Source organism: Miniopterus schreibersii, assembly GCF_964146895.1.
Source record: "Miniopterus schreibersii genome assembly, chromosome: 13".
Taxonomy (NCBI): Eukaryota; Metazoa; Chordata; class Mammalia; order Chiroptera; family Miniopteridae; genus Miniopterus; species Miniopterus schreibersii.
This window is the reverse complement of record NC_138113.1, coordinates 48,684,022-48,703,747: the sequence shown is the minus strand read 5'-3', so window position 1 is coordinate 48,703,747 and position 19,726 is coordinate 48,684,022. Positions and strand designations below refer to the sequence as shown.

Genomic DNA, 19,726 nt, shown 5'->3' with positions numbered 1-19,726 from the left:
AGGATCTCAGGCAACTGAAGATTTGGGAAAACTGTTGTTGATCTGGGTAAATGAAAAGCAGCTAGTCGACAGCATTTTGGAGGCAGTGATATGTGAAAAAGTGAAGATGCTAGACCTCTGGAACGAGTGCTGAAAGTGATTTAAGGCTAGTAGGGGGTGGTTCGATAAATTTAATAAGTGTTTGTTTACAGATTAAACACTACATTAGACATGTACTGCATATAAGAAAGGTTAAAACGGAAGCATTTAGGGGTCTGAAACAGATTGATTCAATTTACATTATTTCTAATAGGAAAATTGATTCAGTTTTTGAACAAATCCCTTCTTGAACAGCCTTCCAGAACAAATTAAGTTCAAGAACCGAGGTTCCACTGTAAAGGGTGGTCAGAGGATATTTCTGGAAGCAAAACTGCTGGAGAGAGAAATCTAAGGCAAATGTTATGATGTTTCACAAGACAGGAGCCTAGATCAACAGCAGTAGGAAGCTCCACTCCCCCTGCCCCGCTGCCCCAAGTCTGTGAAAGAATCACAGGAACGCAATCATGCCTTGCAAAGGTAAAGTAACTCAAGGAGCTTTTTCTTTTAAGATCCTACTTAATTATTATTATTTTTGTTTCTTTTTTTTATCCTCACCCAAGGAGTGAGGATATTTTTTCTATTGATTTTAGAGAGAGGGGAAAGGAAGGGGGAGAGGGAGAAAGGGGGGAGAGAGAGAGACATTGATGTCGACTGGCTGCCTCCAGAATGTGCCTTGACAGGGGGCAGGGATAGGATCCGAAGCCCAGGTACATGCCCTTGACTGGGAATCACACCCGTGACCCTCTGGTGCACAGGCCAATGCTCTAATCACTGAGCAACACCAGCCAGGGCTTAATTATTTTTAGAATTAGGAATACACACACGTATTAAATATACATGTAACTATACATGTTTATTTTTAAAAATCTATGCCATGTGGTTAAGGGAGAGACTCAAGATGAGAGAAAATCAAATTGGGTAGAGAGACTCATACAAACATACTATTCAAGAAAAGACCTATAGTCAAAGAAATTCAGGGGCAGAGAAAGAGAAATGAGAAAAAGGGTATACAGGCCTACCTGGTTTGGCTCACTGGTTAGAGTGTTGGCCCGTGTACTGAAGGGTCTCGGGTTCGATTCTGATCAAGACCATATACCTCAGTTGCAGGCCTAAGCCTGCGCCCCAGTTGGGGCACATACGGAGGGCAACCAATCGATGTGTCTCTCACACATTGACGTTTCTCTCTCTCTCTGAAAAGCAATGGAAAAAATATCCTCGGGTGAGAATTAAAAAGCAAAAAAAAAGAGAAAGGGTATACAATAGTTGGGGGAGGACAAGATCCAGAAGAAAGAGAACTGGTGGCTGAGAGGAACATCAGAGAGGGTAAAGCATGGAGACACTTGGTAAGCAAGTTTTGTGGATGTGGGCGCTCTTTACACTTAATAGATAGGCTTGCTTGAAACTCTTATACATCTACCTGGCAATTTAAAACAACTTTTTCTGTACGGAGACTCAGCTTTTTCACTTTTACGGTATTGTTTTCAGGTGGTTCTGTGATATGTAACAACAAGGAGCATCCATCTATCCTTTCACTACTTACTATATCTGTACCTTCTATGTGCCAGGATACAGCAGTGAACAAAACTGTTTTCTGGGGATACAGCAATCAATGAAAATCTTTGCTACATAGAGCTAATACTTTAGCTGTATTAGTAGCAACTTTCATCATTATTCATTGTGTGCCAGACAATTTACATATATTACTTTATTAATCTTTGCAACAAAGTCATGAGGTAGTTGAAAAGCATGACAGAACTTTTTCCCTGGCTATGGATGATTCAAAACCAATTTAAACCTGACCAACAAAGTAGATAAAAAGGCAGGGTTGGACATTACATTTAAGGAGTTCCTTATACATTTTGTCAAAGAGGGAAGTTTAATCTCTAAAAGTTTTCAGTGTAAAGGAAGTTGGTGCATTTTAGAACAATGATTGGTTTGCCTGGTTGTAAGAAACTGGACTACACTCTTATTTTGTAGAAATGCATCTCTGACCTGGAAACAGAAACCTGTCTTAGTAACAATGGACTTGCTTATAAGCGAGCTTAGGAACAGCCTTTCAGAACCTCTTATCTGGAAATAGAAAAGCTTCTATATTACTCAATCTACTGTTATAGTCAGCCATGATTAGAGCTGATTTCTGACTAACACATAAAATGAAGGCAGAGGGGGGGTGTAAGGAGTGCCTGGGACAAAGTAAGAATTCAAGGAATATCTGTTGAATGAACAAAGTGAATGGAAAGAGAAGGGGCCATTTTCCTAGAGTACTTACTGTAAGTAGGTAGGGGCTCAGTTACTTCACTGTAATATCAAAGGTAGTTGATGACTTATGCACTAACTTTACTTCAGGATAACCAACAAAGTGGTAAAATATTTGTTACAAAGATAAATGAGGCACTGGATCTGACAGGGTTGAGAATCCATAATTTAGTGAGTCTTAATCAGCATTTCTTGAGAACTGAACGGAATTGAAAATTTGATCAGAGTAGACTGCAAATAGTTAGGATATTGCTTCATGAAACTTCTGTTTCCATTATGTGCGTGTTTCTGGGTGCTATAAAATGTATTTCTTGCTTTAAGTCAAGGTCAAAAAAGTTTGTAAGCCACTGTTAAAGTGCTCCCCCAAGAACTGAATATACCAGTGGCCAACAACTCTCCTACAAGGTCCCTCACAGTCCCTTTTTACTTCACAAAGGTGCCTCCTCTCCTGGGCTCTCAGTCTTACTCTGTGATCTATTCCCCACACCCGTGCTCTCCTCTTCTCTCTAAAGCAGATGCTTTCATCCTCCCCACTTCCCACATGTATGCTGCCTTCAAGTCATTCCCTCCATTTCTTTTTTATCTTTTCTGTCCTTATTAAAAGCAAACAAACCAGAAGCTATGAGCATGGCACTTAAGGCCAAAAAGTGGCCTTTTAAGGCATGATGAAATCCAGAAGGCATAAAGGAAAGGCAGAGATATGTCTATAATAAAACAAAAATCTTTTGGAGAAGCCAAGACACCATATACAAAGCAAATGTGATTGGGAAGTAAAGTCCTACAATATAAAAGAAGGTTAAGACCAGGGACAGTCAACACACATGCAATTCTATGAGGGGAGAAAGTGAGCGCAACAAAAAATTCTACAGAAAAATGAAGCCACACACTTACGACCCAGTAAATCTCAACTCTAGGTTATGTATCTAGACATTTACTAAATTATCTCATGAATTTAAATAATTTTTAGAGTCTCTTAGGTTTTCTAGGTATATAAAGTAATATTAGCAAAAAGAGAAATGTTCTTAATTATTTTCAAATGTTTACTTAGAGTGACCATTTGATTTCCTGTCTTTATATATGAACTTGACTCGTAGTTCCTAAAAAAGGTGACATTACTTCTGAGAGGGCATTTTGAAAATTTAGTTGTCACAATGGTTGTCACCTTGGCCTTTGGAAGGTCAATGCCAGGGATTCTAGAAATCTGCAGTGTGATTGACAATATCACACAATGAAGAACTGTCCCACCTTTTCCATGACTTCCAAGTGTCCCAACAGAAAAACCTGTTTGTAATTATTTGAACATAGACGGTAACTCAATTTTACATAGAGGTACTAAGTACTTTTGCATGATTTTAACACACACTGAAATCACCAGTAATACAACTGTCTGGGAAAACTGTTTAGAACCTGACACCATGAGTTGTTCAAAAGGAAACAGCACCGATGGCAACAATGTTTAAGGTATCTGAACTGCCAGGTATCTGAACTGCCAACACATCATGTCTGTTACGGATTTGCATTTGAAGCTGCCACATGCACAGTGATTCTGTATAAAGGTACAAATATCTTCTTCATTATTTCTTCCAATGTAATTATGCCTGAACATTTACATCTAAAGACATTATTTTATTGTACATTATTTCATTTTTATGTTTCCTTTTCCTTTATGTTAAGAGTATTATAGCCCGGCTGGGCATGGCTCAGCAGCTGAGCATTGACCCAGGATCCAGGAGATCGAGGTTCGATTCCTGGTTGGGGCACGTGCCCGGGTTGCAGGCTTGATCCCCAGTTGGGGGTGTGTAGGATGACTCTCTCATCATTGATGTTTCTCTCTCCCCCCCTCCCCGTTCCTCTCTGTGAAATCAATAAAGATGTATATATTTTTAAAAAGAGTATTTAGTGATTTCTTTAAAATATGTGAATAAGTTCTTTACAAAAAAATTCCAATGAATAAACATAGGAAAAATTATAACAGTTGGAAAATCAACATCTTGCAACCACTATGAAACAACAGATCTAGGCAGCTTATATCAGTGACCGCCAATGGAGGAACAGGCTGACATTTGAACCCACTGAGACAACCAGACATGGGCCTCTCAATGTAATATAGTAAATCCCAAATGGGTAATAGAGCTGGGAAAATATTAATAACTGTGTTAATCTCAGTTGATTTTTAAAAGAAAATCTTAGATCAGAAATAAAGAGATACAGAATCTCTCCTTAGGCCTGTCTTTACTCTAGGTTACCACTAACCTGTGTATCAACACTCTCTGAGCTACTCCATCAATGATGAGTTTCTCTTACATCATCAACCTATACATTTATCCTGTCCAAAGGACATTAATACTCTTTGTCTGATATACCTTAATGAAGGAAAGATACACTTTGATATACCAATTTAGGAGCCCAATCAAAAAAGTTAAGTTTGGTATGCTTGGTTTTGGTATCTCCTGTTTTTCTTTTTTTAATTTTATTTTTGTTTAAAATATTACAAATGTCCCTTTTTCTCCCCAATGACCCGTTCCACCCTGTCCCTTCCCCCTCCCCAGTCCCTCTCCCCACCATTGTCCGTGTCCTTGGGTTGTACATATATGCATATAAATTCTTTGGTTACTCTCTCCCCCCTCCACCCACCCGCCCTCCTCCATCCCAATGACATTCGTGAGTCTCGTCTATGCTTCTGTGTCACTGAATCTATTCTGTTCATCAGTTTATTAAGTTCTTTAGATTCCATGTATAAGCGAGATCATGTGATATTTGTCTTTCGCTGCCTGGCTTATTTCACTTAGCATAATATTCTCCAATTCCCTCCATGCTGTCCCAAAGGGTACGAGATTCTTCTTCTTTACAGCTGCGTAGTATTCCATGGTGTAAATGTCCCACAGCTTTTTTATCCACTCGTCTACTGATGGGAACTTGGGCTGTTTCCAGATCTTAGCTATTGTAAACTGGGCTGCTATGAACATCAGGGTACATATATCTTTCTGATGAATGTTTCAGGATTCTTAGGATACATTCCTAGGAGTGGAATCACTGGGTGAAACGGCAGCTCCATTTCTAATTTTTTGAGGAACCTCCATACTGTTTTCCACAGTGGCTGCACCAGTCTGCATTCCCACCAGCAGTGTACTAGGGTTCCCCTTTCTCCACACCCTCGCCAGCACATCTTTTGTTGATGGCAGCCATTCTGACAGGTGTGAAGTGATACCTCATTGTGGTTTTATTTTGCATCTCTCTGATGGTCAGCGACATTGAGCATTTTCTCATTTGTCTCTTGGCCATCCGTATGTCCTCTTTGGAGAAGTGTCTATTCAAGTCCTTTGCCCATTTCTTAATTGGGTTGTTTGTCTTCCTCTTGCTGAGTAATATGAGTTCTTTGTACACTTTGGAAATTAGCCCCTTATCAGATACATCCTTGGCAAATACGTTTTCCCAGACCGTCGGGTTCCTTTGTATTTTGAGGCTGTTTTCTTTTGCTGTGCAAAAGATTTTTAGTTTGATATAGTCTCATATGTTTATTTTTTCTTTTGTTTCTCTTGCCCTAGGAGATGTATCAGTGAAAAGTCCACTACGTGGGATGTCTGTGACTTTACTGCCTATGTTTTCTTCCAGGATTTTTATGGTTTCATGACTTACATTTAAGTCTTTTATCCATTTTGAGTTTATTTTTGTGTATAGTGAAAGTTGGTGGTCTAGTTTCATTCTTTTGCATGTATCTGTCCAGTTTTCCCAGCACCACTTGTTGAAGAGACTGTCTTTACTCCACTGGATACTCTTGCCTCCTTTGTCAAATATTAACTGACCATAATGATGGGGGTGTATTTCTGGGGTCTCTGTTCTGTTCCATTGATCTATAAGCCTGGTGTTGTACCAATACCAGGCCGTTTTGATTACAGTCGCTTTGTAATACAGTTTGAAGTCCAGTAATGTGATCCCTCACACTCTGTTCTTTTTTCTCAAGATGGCTGCAGCTATTTGGAGTCTTTTTTGGTTCCATATAAATTTTCGAAATGTTTGTTCTAGGTCTCTGAAATATGCTGTTGGCATTTTAATAGGAATTGCATTAAATTTATAAATTGCTTTGGGTAGTATGAACATTTTAATATTAATTCTTCCAATCCATGAGCACGGTATATTCTTCCACTTGTTTAAATCTTCCTCTACTTCTTTTTTCAGTGTCACATAGTTTTCCGAGTATAGGTCTTTTACATCCTTGGTTAAGTTTATTTCTAGGTATCTTATTTTTTTAGTTGCAATGGTAAATGGTACTGCTTTTTTAGTTTCTCTCTCTGAAAGTTCATTGTTGGTGTATAAGAATGCCATTGATTTCCGGATGCTGATTTTGTATCCAGCTACCCTGCCAAATTCGTTTATCAAATCTAGTAGTACTTTGGTGGAGTCTTTAGGGTTTTCTATGTACAATATCATGTCATCTGCAAATAATGACAGTTTTACTTCCTCCTTTCCAATTTGGATACCTTTTATGTTTTCTTCCGGTCTGATGGCTATGGCGAGGACTTCCAGTACTATGTTGAATAAGAGAGGTGAAAGTGGACATTCCTGTCTTGTTCCGGTTTTTAATGGAAATGGTTTTAGTTTTTGCCCACTGAGTATGATGGTGGCTGTAGGTCTGTCATATATGGCCTTTATTATGTTGAGGTATGATCCCTCTATTCCCACTTTGCTGAGAGTTTTTATCAGAAATGGGTGCTGGATTTTGTCGAATGCTTTTTCTGCGTCTATTGATACGATCATATGATTTTTGTCCTTCATTTTGCTTATGTGATGTATCACATTTATTGATTTGCGGATATTGTACCAGCCTTGCATCCCCAGAATAAATCCACTTGGTCATGATGTATGATCTTTTTAATGTATTGCTAGATCTGGTTAGCTAATATTTTAGTGAGGATTTTAGCATCTATGTTCATCAGGGATATTGGCCTGTAATTTTCTTTCTTTGTAGTATCTTTATCTGGTTTTGAGATTAGGATGATGCTGGCCTCATAAAAAGTTTGGGAGTTTTCCCTCCTTTGAGTTTTCTGGAATAGTTTGAATAGGTGTTAATTCTTCTTTGAATGTTTGGTAAAACTCACCTGTAAATCCATCTGGTACAGGACTTTTGTTTGCTGGGAGTTTTTTGATTACTGCTTCAATTTTACTGGTTTTTATCGGCCTATTCAGGTTTTCTGCCTCTTCTTGATTCAGCTTTGGAAGGTTGTATGCTTCTAGGAATTTGTCCATTTCCCTCATGTTGCCCAATTTGTTGGCAAATAGTTGCTCATAACATTTTCTTACAATCCTTTGTATTTCTGTTGGGTCATTTGTTATATTGCCTCTTTCGTTTCAGATTGTATTTATCTGCGTCCTCTCTCTGTTTCTTACGGAGTCTGGCTAAAGGTGCACCAATCTTATTAACCTTTTCAAAGAACCAGCTCTTGGTTTCATTGATTTTTTGTATTGTTTTTTTAGTCTCTGCTCTGATTTTTATTATTTCCTTCCTTCTACTTCATCAGGGCTTTTCTTGCTGTTCTCATTCTAGTTCTTTTAGTTGTTGTGTTAGATGGTTCATTAGATCTTTTTCTTGTTTCTTGAGATAGGCCTGTAATGCTATGAATTTTCCTCTCAGGACTGCTTTTGCCATGTCCCATAGGTTTTGGGTTGTTGTCTGTTCATTTTCGTTACTTTCCATGATGTGTTTGATTTTTTCCTTGATCTCCTTGGTAACCCACTCATTGTTTAATAACATGCTATTTAGCCTCCATGTGTTTGAATACTTTTGAGGTTTTTTATAGTGGTTGATTTCTAGTTTCATGGCATTGTGATCCGAGAACGTGCTTGATATGATTTCAGTCTTCTTATATTTGTAGGACTTGCCTTATGCCCTAACATGTGGTCTATTTTTGAGAATGTTCCATGTGCACTTGAGAAGAATGTGTATTCTGCTGCTTTGGGGTGAAATGTTCTGTAAATGTCAATTAAAATCCATTAGGTCTAGTGATTCATTTAAGGTCTGAGTTTCCCTGTTGATTTTTTGTCTTGATGATCTGTCCAATGCTGACAGTGGGGTGTTAAAGTCCCCCACTATGATTGTGTTCCTGTCAATCTCCCCTTTAAAGTCCCCCAAGAAATTTTTTATATATTTAGGTGCTCCTGTATTGGGTGCATAAATGTTTATAAGGGTTATTTCCTCCTGTTGGATTGATCCCTTTAGTTCTCCTATATTTTTATATTTCCTTCCTTGACAGAATGCAAATTCCTTAAGGGCAAGGACCATATCTTATATAAGGAAATATACCTTGTAACTGTTAGCACACAAATTACATGCAAAGATTTTAGAAGTATGGTAAACAGCTGTTTTCTATATCCAAGATGAGAATAATAAAAATCGCCCAAACTATATGCCAGGCGCTATTCTAAACATTTTATATATAATAACCATCAAATACAACCACCCTGAGGTTACTAAGCATTATGCCTATTTCATGAAATGATACACACAGAGAGAAACAATTTACCAGAGGTTACAGTTAGTAAGTGACCAAGCTGGGGTTTGAACCCAGAGAGTCTGGCTCCAAAGTCCCATTCCCAAATTTACTACTCAGAATCTCAGAAAAAAACATGAGTAAACAGAAAAATCTTATCAGCTGCAGAAGTCTGGCCTTGAAGTATCTTATAAACTAATAAGCTTTCTGAGCCTGCAGTTTTGGTTCACTTTATCCCAGTGACAAACACAGTAGAAAATAGGCAGGAGTAAAAGTCATGGGATCTGAATTCTAGTCCTGACACTGACCTCACGTAGTATGACTTAGCAGCCCTTCTAGACCACAATTTTATTTGGGAAAAAAGGAAGAAAGCTGATTTCTTTTTAGACTAAAAGGTCTATTATTCTGTCTTCTTGAGCTTTATTGGAGAGAAAAGAACTAAAGTGAAATGATTCATTATCCAGCTCCCAAAACAGCCTAATTCCCACAGTGAGCTCCCCTGGCCTGTACCTGCATCCCTGCAGCACTGGCACAGGAGACACGCTGGGCTTTCTACCTCTACACGCTTCTCTTTTCTGCTATTTTGATTATAAAGACAAGGTTCATATACCCCCCAAACAGACATTTACCTACTAAAATGTTTGAGGAACTCAAGCACAATCACCATAATCACATCAAGTCTAGATCCTTAATAATACCCAATCAAGTTTATTCATCCAAATGGCTTGTACCTCTCCACTTGAACATCTAACAGACATCCCTAACCTCTTACGTCTGAAACAGGACTCTTGACCTCCATCCCCAAAAATGCCCCGCCCATCCTCCTGCCTTCCCCATTTCAGTAAGTGGTCCTCTCCTCACCTATTTGCTTTCACCTACACTATACCATCAAGTTCTGTTAGCTCTACATTCAAAGAATTAAATTAAAATGACTCATTTAATCTGGACCCAGTCTTTCCCTACCTCATCTTCTCTACTTCTCTTTGCTCCAACCACTCCATTCCTCAAACAACCTACTTTATTCTCACCTCAGGCCTTTTATACTTGATGAAGTCTTGGCCTGAGAGGAGTCACCTTCTCTGCAAGGTCTTCCTGACCATCCCCTTAAAAATAGGCCACTCATTCACCTTCTATCATATTCAATCCTTATGCCCTGCTTTATTTCCTTCAGAATTTTATCACTGGCCAACATCATGTTATGCTTCTTTTCTGTGCCCCCTCCCATTAAAATGTGAGCTCTCCAATAAGAACTTCCTCTTACTCTTTTTCATTACTCTATCCCCAGTTTTAACAACAGTGTCCAGCACAGTGTTTGTTGAATGAATCAATTTTCCCAGCCTCAAGTATCTGCCAAACCCTACACAAACTAACTGGCTGAGATACCTTAGCTGTGGATATCTCCTTCCCTTCCCAGCTAAATCTTTAAGTAGTGTTTCCAACCTCTCATGTTCTTACTGGATTTAACAAACTGCAATCTGGGGTCTAGCCCACTCCTTTGAAAGTGCTCATTAAGTTCCACCTTCCTGACTCCAACAGCCCCAGCCCATGAACACTCCATTCCACACCTTCTTGACATTTCTGCAGCAAAACTGACCATATCCTCCTTCTAGCAAATCACCTTCCTCAGTTTCAACGCCCATACTCTCTCCTGGTTCTCTCCTACTCTCCAGACTATCCTCATGCAGTCAGTCTGCTGATCTTCTAATCTTAAGGGCTTAAAGATCAGTCTCCTCTTCATAACCCATATGTTCTCACCATCACTGAGCAATCAACTCTACTACCATAGATTCATCTTAGCCCAGAACCTCTTCCTCCTGAATTCCAGATCCGCATATTCAACTGCCACTGCACATCTCTACCTGGATGGTCCACAGGTACCTCAAACCCAAATGCTAAAAATGGGAAGTCACTTCTCTTTTCTCTGCTCCCTAGATAAACATCTTGATGAATGGCACTGACCAGCCAATCAAGCCCAAATGCCAAGTTTTCCTAGACCTTTCATTCTTCCTCAATCCCTATGCCTGATCTTATACCCACTACAGCAATTATCTTTTGTGGTCACTTACCTGTCCCCCTCCTCCCTGTAAACCCATTCTCCAGAGCATCTCTTTCTAGAACATAAAATCAGATTCCTTAAAATTTCCTAAAAACTCACTCCCCATTACTGTACCATCTTGACAAGGTTTTTCTCCTGGCATTAGCCCCTTTCTGCTCCGGTAATGCCGAATTTCCCACGACCTCCCTTCAAAGGACACTCTTTCTGTTCATGTCTCTCCATGGGATACTCTGCCCCACACTACCTACCTGGCAACCTATTAACTCCCAGCTCAAATGCATGACTTCTTTTGGGATGTCTTCATGAATTCACCCATGAAACTGAGAAGCTTGCCATATCTATTCTTTCACTATACCTTTTAAGTATTAATATAGTTCTTACTTTATTGTATTAGAATCACCTGTCTCATCTTAGAGGGTTGGAACCCCCTTTGTTTTTCTGTCTCCAGTCTCCAACACAATGTCTCTACATAGAGAAAGTATTCAATATAAATATACTTACTAAGTGAACAGATTAAAGCAGGGGTCAGCAAACCATAGCCCACCGCCTGTTTTTATACTGCCTGCTAGCTAAGAATACTGTTTTCATTTTTAAATGTTTAGAAAAGGAAATTTTAAAGAGTAATATTTGGTGAGGTCTGAACATTACATGTAATTCAAATTTCAGTGTCCATAAACAAAGATTTATTGGATCATAGCCATCCATGCTCACCTATGTATGTTTAGTCTTATAGCAGTTTTCACGCCACAACAGCAGAATGGAGGAGTTGCAACAGAGACCATATGGCCCACAAAGCCATAGCTGCTATCTAGCTCTGCACAAAAGTTTGTTGACCTCTGCATGAAATATAAATGAATATGGGCTGACAGACTGATTCAAATCCTGGTTTTACCACTTAGTATCTCTGAGACCTAGGATAAAGAACCTAATCTCTGAGACTCAACTCCTTAATTTGTAAAATGGGTTATCCCATGTTACCTTGGTGGGTTGTTTTGAAATTTTACTAAGCCTTTTAATTGAGGTCCCTGCCGTAGAAACTAGTTTATAAAGGGCCTGGTACCGAGTATGGCCTGGGTCTGAATCCCAGCTGTATCACAGACTGTGTGACCTTGGACAAGGTACTTAACTTCTCAGTGCATCAACTTCCTCACCTATAAAACTGGGATACTAGTATGTATCTCAAAGGACTGCTGAAAGAATTAAATGAGTTGGCACATGTGAAATGCTGAACACCATGCCTGTCAGATAGTGAGCACTCAATAAACAGTACTATTAATATAGCAGACACCTGGTTAATACTGGTTTCTCCCCTTCCCACCTCTTCATCTACCCTACCTTCCATCCCTACTCAAAGCAGCCCGCATCTAAAGGAGTCAGTCAATACCTGCATGACAAGTGCTGTTAGGGCCTTTGTGGCTTCGGTGTCACATCACAATCACGGTTCTTCTCTTAGCAATCTGATGATCTTCCCTCCTCTGGATGTATCCTTCCTTAGAAATCTACCCAATCCCAGGCTTCAATGTAGGGAGCTATAAAATTCCTATCTCTAGCCAAGATCTCTCCCCTGAGCCCCAGTAGAGCATCATGCAACTCCTGATTTCTACCTAATGGCCTATCATCACCTTAAATTCAAAATGGTAAAAGCTGAAAATTGCGTTTTCCCATTTCTTCTCTGGCTAGTTTGTCCTGAAATTATACTTTAGTCCCTGCTCTCTTGGATTGAGACCTTATTTCAAGTCATCTTTTTATTTGTTCCTACTGCCATGGACTAATTCAGGTCCTTTTAACTTCAAGTGTACTTCACCAAAAAGCCCCTAACTGGTCTCCCTGCCACAGGCAGCAAACTCTCCTGCACGCACTACCACTACAGCACTAATCTTCCTAAAACATACCATTTTTCATCATGACCTTTCTGTGCTTAAAATTTGAGGTGCACTACCCTCTTTTCTATCCCATAATTGGCATGGAAAAAGGAAACGACTGATTGACTGTAGTGCGGCAATCAAAATCCTTCACTGTCTAACTTGCGCCAATCCTCCTTTCTAATCTTATCTCCCATGTTAAAAATACCATCACCTTGCCCTGGCTGGTGTGGCTCAGTTGACTGAACGTCACCCCGTGAACCAAAAGGTTGCTGGTTTGATTCCCAGTCAGGGCACATGCCCGGGATTGCAGGTTCAGTCCCCAGTAGGAGTGAGTACGGAAGACTATCAATCTCTCTCACATTGATATTTCTCTCTCTCCCTGTCTCCCTTTCTCTCCCTCTCAAAATGTATTTTATAAAATACCATCACCTGTCCGGCCGGGTGTGGCTCAGCGGTTGAGCACTGACCTAGGATCCAGGAGATAGAGGTTCGATTCCTGGTCAGGGCACAAGCCTGGGTTGTGGACTCGATTCCCAGTCAGAACGTGCAGGAGGCAGCCAATCAATGCATCTCTCATCATTGATGTTTCTATCTTTCTCTCTCTCACTCTCTCTTCCTCTCTCTGAAATCAATAAAGATATATTTAAATAAATAAATAAATAATACCAGCACCTAACATTTATGCAGCGCTTTCCTTAACTTAGAAAACATTTTTACAAGTGCTGGCACCTCACTGCACACAAAAGCAAAGCAGGCTTAGTATCCTTCTTTTACAGGAGAAAAAACAGTCTTCTAGCCCTAAACTAGGAGTCAGAAAAAAGGGCCCCTGTTCCACTTTCCCCTCAGAATCTTAGGTAAATCAATGTTTCTAATACCTCACTCACACCACTCATATACAGGAGTCTTCTGTTCCAGAAACTCTGGTCCTCGGTGTCATCTCATCTGCCTCTCTCCAACACACCTCATGTTTCCTTAGCTTTGCACCTTACCTCCTACTCTTCTCCCACTTGGTAGACACCTGTCCCCAACTCGTTATAAAAATACAGAAGTTCTTCAAGTCTTGAGTTTAAATGTTACCTCTCTGGGAATGCCTTCTCTGACACCCCAAACACATTCTATTACACTTGCCAACACTATGGCGCTTGTAGCAGTTGGACACTCACTGCTCCAGTTGTACTACGGCTAGTTTATTTTACATGCTTAGACCTTCCCGTTTCTCCTCCAGGAGGAAAGAGTATTTGAGTTTTCTACTTTCCTCGCAGTCTCTATGACAATACCTTGGACACAAAGCTTTGGGTTAGACAGCTTAGGCCAGTGTCTTTCCAACAGCCAGGCATGACCCCTGAGGAGAATGAGAGGTGAATTCAGAAGGTCACTGGTATTATTGCTTTTCATGAAACAGAACAGAAAATGGAATACATCTCTCACAGTAAAGATGAGTCTTGTTTTGTAAAACTATTTTATTACATATGTATGTAACTATTGACTCATAATATCAAATACATTTTTTTATCATGTGTTAGGATATACTTTTTTAAAGTGTGAAAGCTGCTAATGTAGAAGATCCAAATTTCTAGGCTGCAAGGTTTTACATTCAAACCAGGGAGATATCTGCTCTCCACCAAACTGCACGCCCTCTGAGAAAATTCAGCTAAATAGAATACACAGTACACGGGGGCTGAGGGGGACAAAGCTTAAAAGAGTGGTGAATGTACAGGAAAGTTGGTGAAGAAATGCTGAAATATGCTACAAGGTATTTGTTTAGCCAAAAAGATCGCTCTATAGAAGAATGGTTTCCAAAATTATCTCAGAGCACTCACACCTAAACCCAGCGCTCACTGCGCCTACAATACAAGGGGATGCAGGATCTGGCCCCCGCTATGCCAGCCTCAGTTCCTACCCCCTCAGTCACTTTCCTCCTGGCTTTGCTGCTATTTCCAGACATTCCAAGCTTCAGGGCCCCTGCACCTGCTGTACATTCAGATGTATCCTTCCTTCCTCCTTTAAATATCCTTCTCTTTTAATGTCCCATCTTCAGAAAGGCCCTCCCTGACCACTGTATCTGAAGTAGGCCCCCCCCCCTCTAGTCCCTTCATTTGCTGTACAGTTTTTCGTAACACTGTCACCTAACACTCTACTGCATATTTATTCCTCTATGGTCTATCCCCAGGGTTCACAAACTTTTCCTATAAAGAGCCAAACAATAAATATTTTCAGCTTTCTCTGTCACAACTGCTCAACTCTGCCACTGTAGCACAAAAGCAGCTTAGACAATATGTAAATGAGCAGATGTGGCTGTGCTGTAATAAAACTTTATTTACAAAAACAGGTAGCGCTGAGCGGGTGGCTCAGTAGGCTGAAGCAACATCCTGTACACCAAAGGGTAGTGGGGTTCGACTCCCAGTCCGGGCCCATAAGGGAGACAACCAATCGATGCTTCTCTCTGCCCCCCCCTCTAAAATCAATAAAAAACACATCCTCAGGTGAGGATTAAAACTCACTAACACATAACAAACAGGCAGCTGGCTCGGTTTGGCCCACACGCCATATACTCCTGCTACCGAAGTTCCTTCTAATAAAATGGGAGTGTCACAGGAACCGGACTCCTCTCTGGCCCAAGGACCCTTGTGATCAGTGTGTGCTGAGGAAATGAGGCACGCTTGTCTTCCACCTCCAAACACCACAGCGTTAAAGAACGAGGCCAGGGCAGCGGCTCCCTTCCACTTAGTCAGCATCACGCCATGAAGGGTGGTCGTGCAATCCTAGTGCGCGTCTGTCAACAGCAGTGACCACATCACACATAGCCTTCGGTCACAACTGGGACCTGGTAGGAGCTCCTTAAAACACAGCCTGCTGGGCTTCACTCCCAGAAGTGCTGATCCAGTAGGTCGAGGGCAGAGCCCAAGAATCCGTCTTTCCAGCAAGTTCCCAGGTGATGCTGACACCGCTGGCCCTGACTCACACTCTGAGAACCACTGGATGAGCGTATCCAAACACTAGAGCACTAGCGTTTTAATACCTTTTTTTTTTTGGGGGGGGGGTAAAAGCCCTTTATTTTCATATGTTTTACATGTAAATTTTTTAAAATGGAACTTGAAATCCAAGTACGAATGTTCTTCGATATTTTAGCAATTGCAAAGCCAAGTCTGTAAGAAACAGGCTCCCACTGCCCTTCATCATTCACTAACAGAGGACGACGGTTGGGGTGGGCGGCCTTCATCGGCGGGGGCCCTCCTCTGGCGCGCAGATCCGATCCTGTGCGGCACCGATGCGAGGTCCTCTTCTATTTCAGGCCCTGGAGGCGCACGATCTCCCTCCTGGGATCCTGGGTCTCCCACTAGTTCCCGTAGAAACTTGAATTTCGATAAAAAAAAAAGCCATACAAAATACCAACCGCACACTATCAGCAGCAGAACGATCAGCAGTGCGGCCACGAACACCAGCAGGATCAGGCCGACGCTGTGCCACATCTCGGGGCGGGGCGGGGCGGCCGGCTCACAGCGGCGGGCGGCGGCACGAGAGGCAGGCGTCCGCAGGCGGCGGTGCGGGGCGGCCCCGCAGCAGGCGGGCCAACCCCGCCAACCCTTCTTCCCGCCCTGGGCGAATGTGCGCGGGGAGAGGCGTGTGCGGCGGGGGGCCCCGACCCCCATCCCTCCCAGGAGCGCCCGGAGACCCCGGTACCCCGGCGGCGACCGGACGCGCTTCCATGGAGGTCACCACGCGCCTGTGGGCAGGAGACGGCAGGGCCCAGGGGCGCACCGCGACCACCCGGCGAGGAGCCGCCTCCCGAGGGTTCCCTTGGCCCTAACGAACGGCAGGTAACGTATTCTGGCAGCCGCTACAGTTACTTCTCAGCCCCCACATTTTTATACTATTAAAAAAAGAGAGAGGCACAAATTCCTGAGTTTCAGTGACCAGGCTGCGGGGGGCCTGAAAAAGAACGGAGCCATAAAACTGACTGCAGTGCAACCGCTGCTTCAGTAAAGTGAAAGCAGAAAAACACTAGGTTTTTAATTTCTAACAGCTGATCTTCCAAACAGTCTACTTCCATTTGCAAATGTAGTTTTAACTGGCTAAAACAATAAACCACATATGCCAAAGACAGAAATCGCCAGTGGGTGGCTAGCCTTGATAGTGGGCTAAGTATTAATTAGCTCCATAATCAGTTTCCTTAAAATTACTTTTAGGAAGAATCACAGCCACTGGGTTTCCTATTGTTAGAGAGTACAGACTGGATACTATACTAGAGATCCAATCTCATTACAATGAAACACACCTACAACTTTCTTGGTCTTTGCCACGCCTTGAGCTCCCAGTAGAGGAAGAAATGAATGCACAAGCCAAAGAAAGGTGAGGCAGAGGTCCAACTGAATCGCTAGCTTATGCGCCCACAGGAGTGCAAGTAAGGAAAGCCAGAGGCCAAGGACACTGGTACCAACGGCTGGACTACATACATGCCTATTGTCTAGAACTTGGCAATGGACCTAGAGCATCCATCATCATCTGACTGCCATGACCATCTATCTACCTTGCTTGTATAAAAACAGTCCCTTTTGGTCCTTTGCCCTGGACCTGACATTCTGGATCAGCTGTCCTCAGTTGTGGCTGAATGTGACACGTGTACAGTAAGTCATTTCTTATGCTATCTTAGCTGAAGAAGAAGAAAAAAACATGTCTACAATAAATTACAAAAGTGATGAAAAGTCTATTACCACCAGGAGGAACTCACAACTATCCTCTAATTTCACCATATATTAAAACTTATAACAATTTTTACAAGCTCTATATTTGTAAATGCAGGGGACTTTAAAATAAACCCCCAAAATGACATTAAAACCACCTTGAAGCCATTATTTACTCCAATCTGAACAGCCTACAAAGTGATTAGAATTTATATACATTTGTAGCTGTTTCTACAAATGTAAAGCAGGTTTCTATTGTGATGGTAACGAAAGTAAGTTAAAAAATAATTTTGAGGTGAAAAAGGTAAAATCTAAGTTCTTAGAAGAGAAATTCAAGAAGCAGAAATCCAGAATGTTCATGAGTAGACCATTAAGTAGATGGCATTACTGCATCAAAATGTACCCACAGAAGAGGCAGCATATAATCAACAATGAATTAGCAGATCGCCATTGCATAAAGATGATTTTCAGCTAAGATCAAATATTTTTGGTGAGATAATTAAATAAAGATGTGGTACAAAGATACAATAGACTATGACTCGGCCATAAAAAATGGTATCTTACCATCTGTGACAACATGGATGGACCTAGAAGGTGTTATGCTAAGTAAGGCAGGCAGAGAAAGACAAACACCGTTAAGATTTCACTTATATGTGAAATGTAATAAGCAAAACAGAAACAGACTCAGATACAGAGAACTGATGGTTGCCAGATGGGAGGGAGGTTGTTGGGGGGCCAGGTGAAAATGGTGAAGGGATTAAGAAATACAAATTGACGGTTACAAAATAGTTATTGGGATGTAAAGTACAGCATAGGGAATATAGTAAATAATATTGTAGTAACTATATATGGTGCCAGGTAGATAATAGATTTATCCCTGGGATCACTTCATAAGTTACATATATGTCTAACTGCAATGCTGTACACATGAAACTGACAAAATATTGAATGTCCACTGTAATTGAAGAAGAAAAAAAGTGAAAAATTTTTGGTGAAAATTTAGCACCTGAATTAAAATGTGCTAAATGTAAAACATATATCAAATTTTTACAGCAAACATTTCATTAACAAATCTTATGTTGATTACACGTGGAAATGTTATTTTGGATATACTGGGCTAAAGTATTAAATTATTAAAATTATTTGTACCTTCTTAGTTGTTACTGTGGCTACCAGGGAATTAAAATTACAAATGCCTTGCACTAGATTTCTATTGGAAAGGTAAAGTCTACCCTGATTCTGCAAATAGATTTGCTAGCTCCTCCTCCTTTGGGTGACTTCTAAGCTGCTTGTAGAAAATGTTATGGAGCAATGAATGAACATGAAGATATGTAGTATGTCTGACGTGAAGATCCTTGATCTTGGCCTAATGTAGGAACACCACAGATCAAGTGCCCACCCGCTGCTGCTTGATGTTTTAATCCCCATACTCCTAGGCAAGGGAAGATTAGTTCCACCACTGCGACCACTCTGTATATCCATAACTATAACTATACAAACACACTGCACAGTTTACATTCATTTCAAATTGCAATTAAATGTATCACAATCCCTAGAAGTGTTCATAATTCTGATTATAAAAACTACCTGGCTCCCAGCACCCAACCACTCCCAGGTCCTAGCATGTTATTTCATTCTTACAGAAAAGGGACACATCTGTAACAATTCCTGTAATCACTGCCATTTTACCTTAATGTCCTTTACTTTATCTCCGAATTTAGAAAGCTTCGCACCGGCTTGCCCTGCCCAATCTCTATAACCAGAGGACACCAAAGGGGATACTGATACTGGGTGAAAAAGAACAGAAGCAGCCCGGCCAGGTGTGGTTCAGCAGTTGAGCATCGACCTAGGATCCAGGAGATTGGGGTTTGATTCCCGGTCAGGGCACATGCCCGGGTTGCGGGATAGGCAGCCGATCAATGACTCTCTCATCACTGATGTTTCTATCTCTCTCCCCCTCCTTTCCTCTCTCTGAAATCAATATAGATAGATTAAAAAAAAAAAAAAAGAACAGAAGCAGGGTCTAGTTACCCCAACAGTTGCTATATAACTATTAGGACTTTGCAAAACACTATACTGAATAGAAAAATTAAACATTTAATCCCTGTAGTTCTTGCCAAGCATCAAAAAGATACAAACATATGAGGAATAACCTATTTCAACATATTTTAACATATGCAGATAGATGTATGTTGAGACTTCCATCGTCTAAGGACAATACTGTTACAGAAAAAAATGTACTGCTGGGCATGTAGAAGTAATTGCCAAAAGATTAAAATACTTATATGATTTAATCACCCTGTC

At 41.0% G+C, this 19,726-nt stretch overlaps 1 protein-coding gene and 1 pseudogene across 2 annotated transcripts in view; both read right to left on the bottom strand.

Annotated features, from left to right (window-relative positions):
* The window catches only part of KCMF1 (potassium channel modulatory factor 1), a 65,444-nt gene that overhangs the window by 37,963 nt on the left and 7,755 nt on the right, over positions 1 to 19,726 (bottom strand). The window lies entirely within an intron of this gene.
* On the bottom strand, positions 15,917 to 16,210 carry LOC308565986 (small integral membrane protein 13 pseudogene; annotated as a pseudogene). The gene has a single exon. The product of its transcript is annotated as a small integral membrane protein 13 pseudogene (transcript).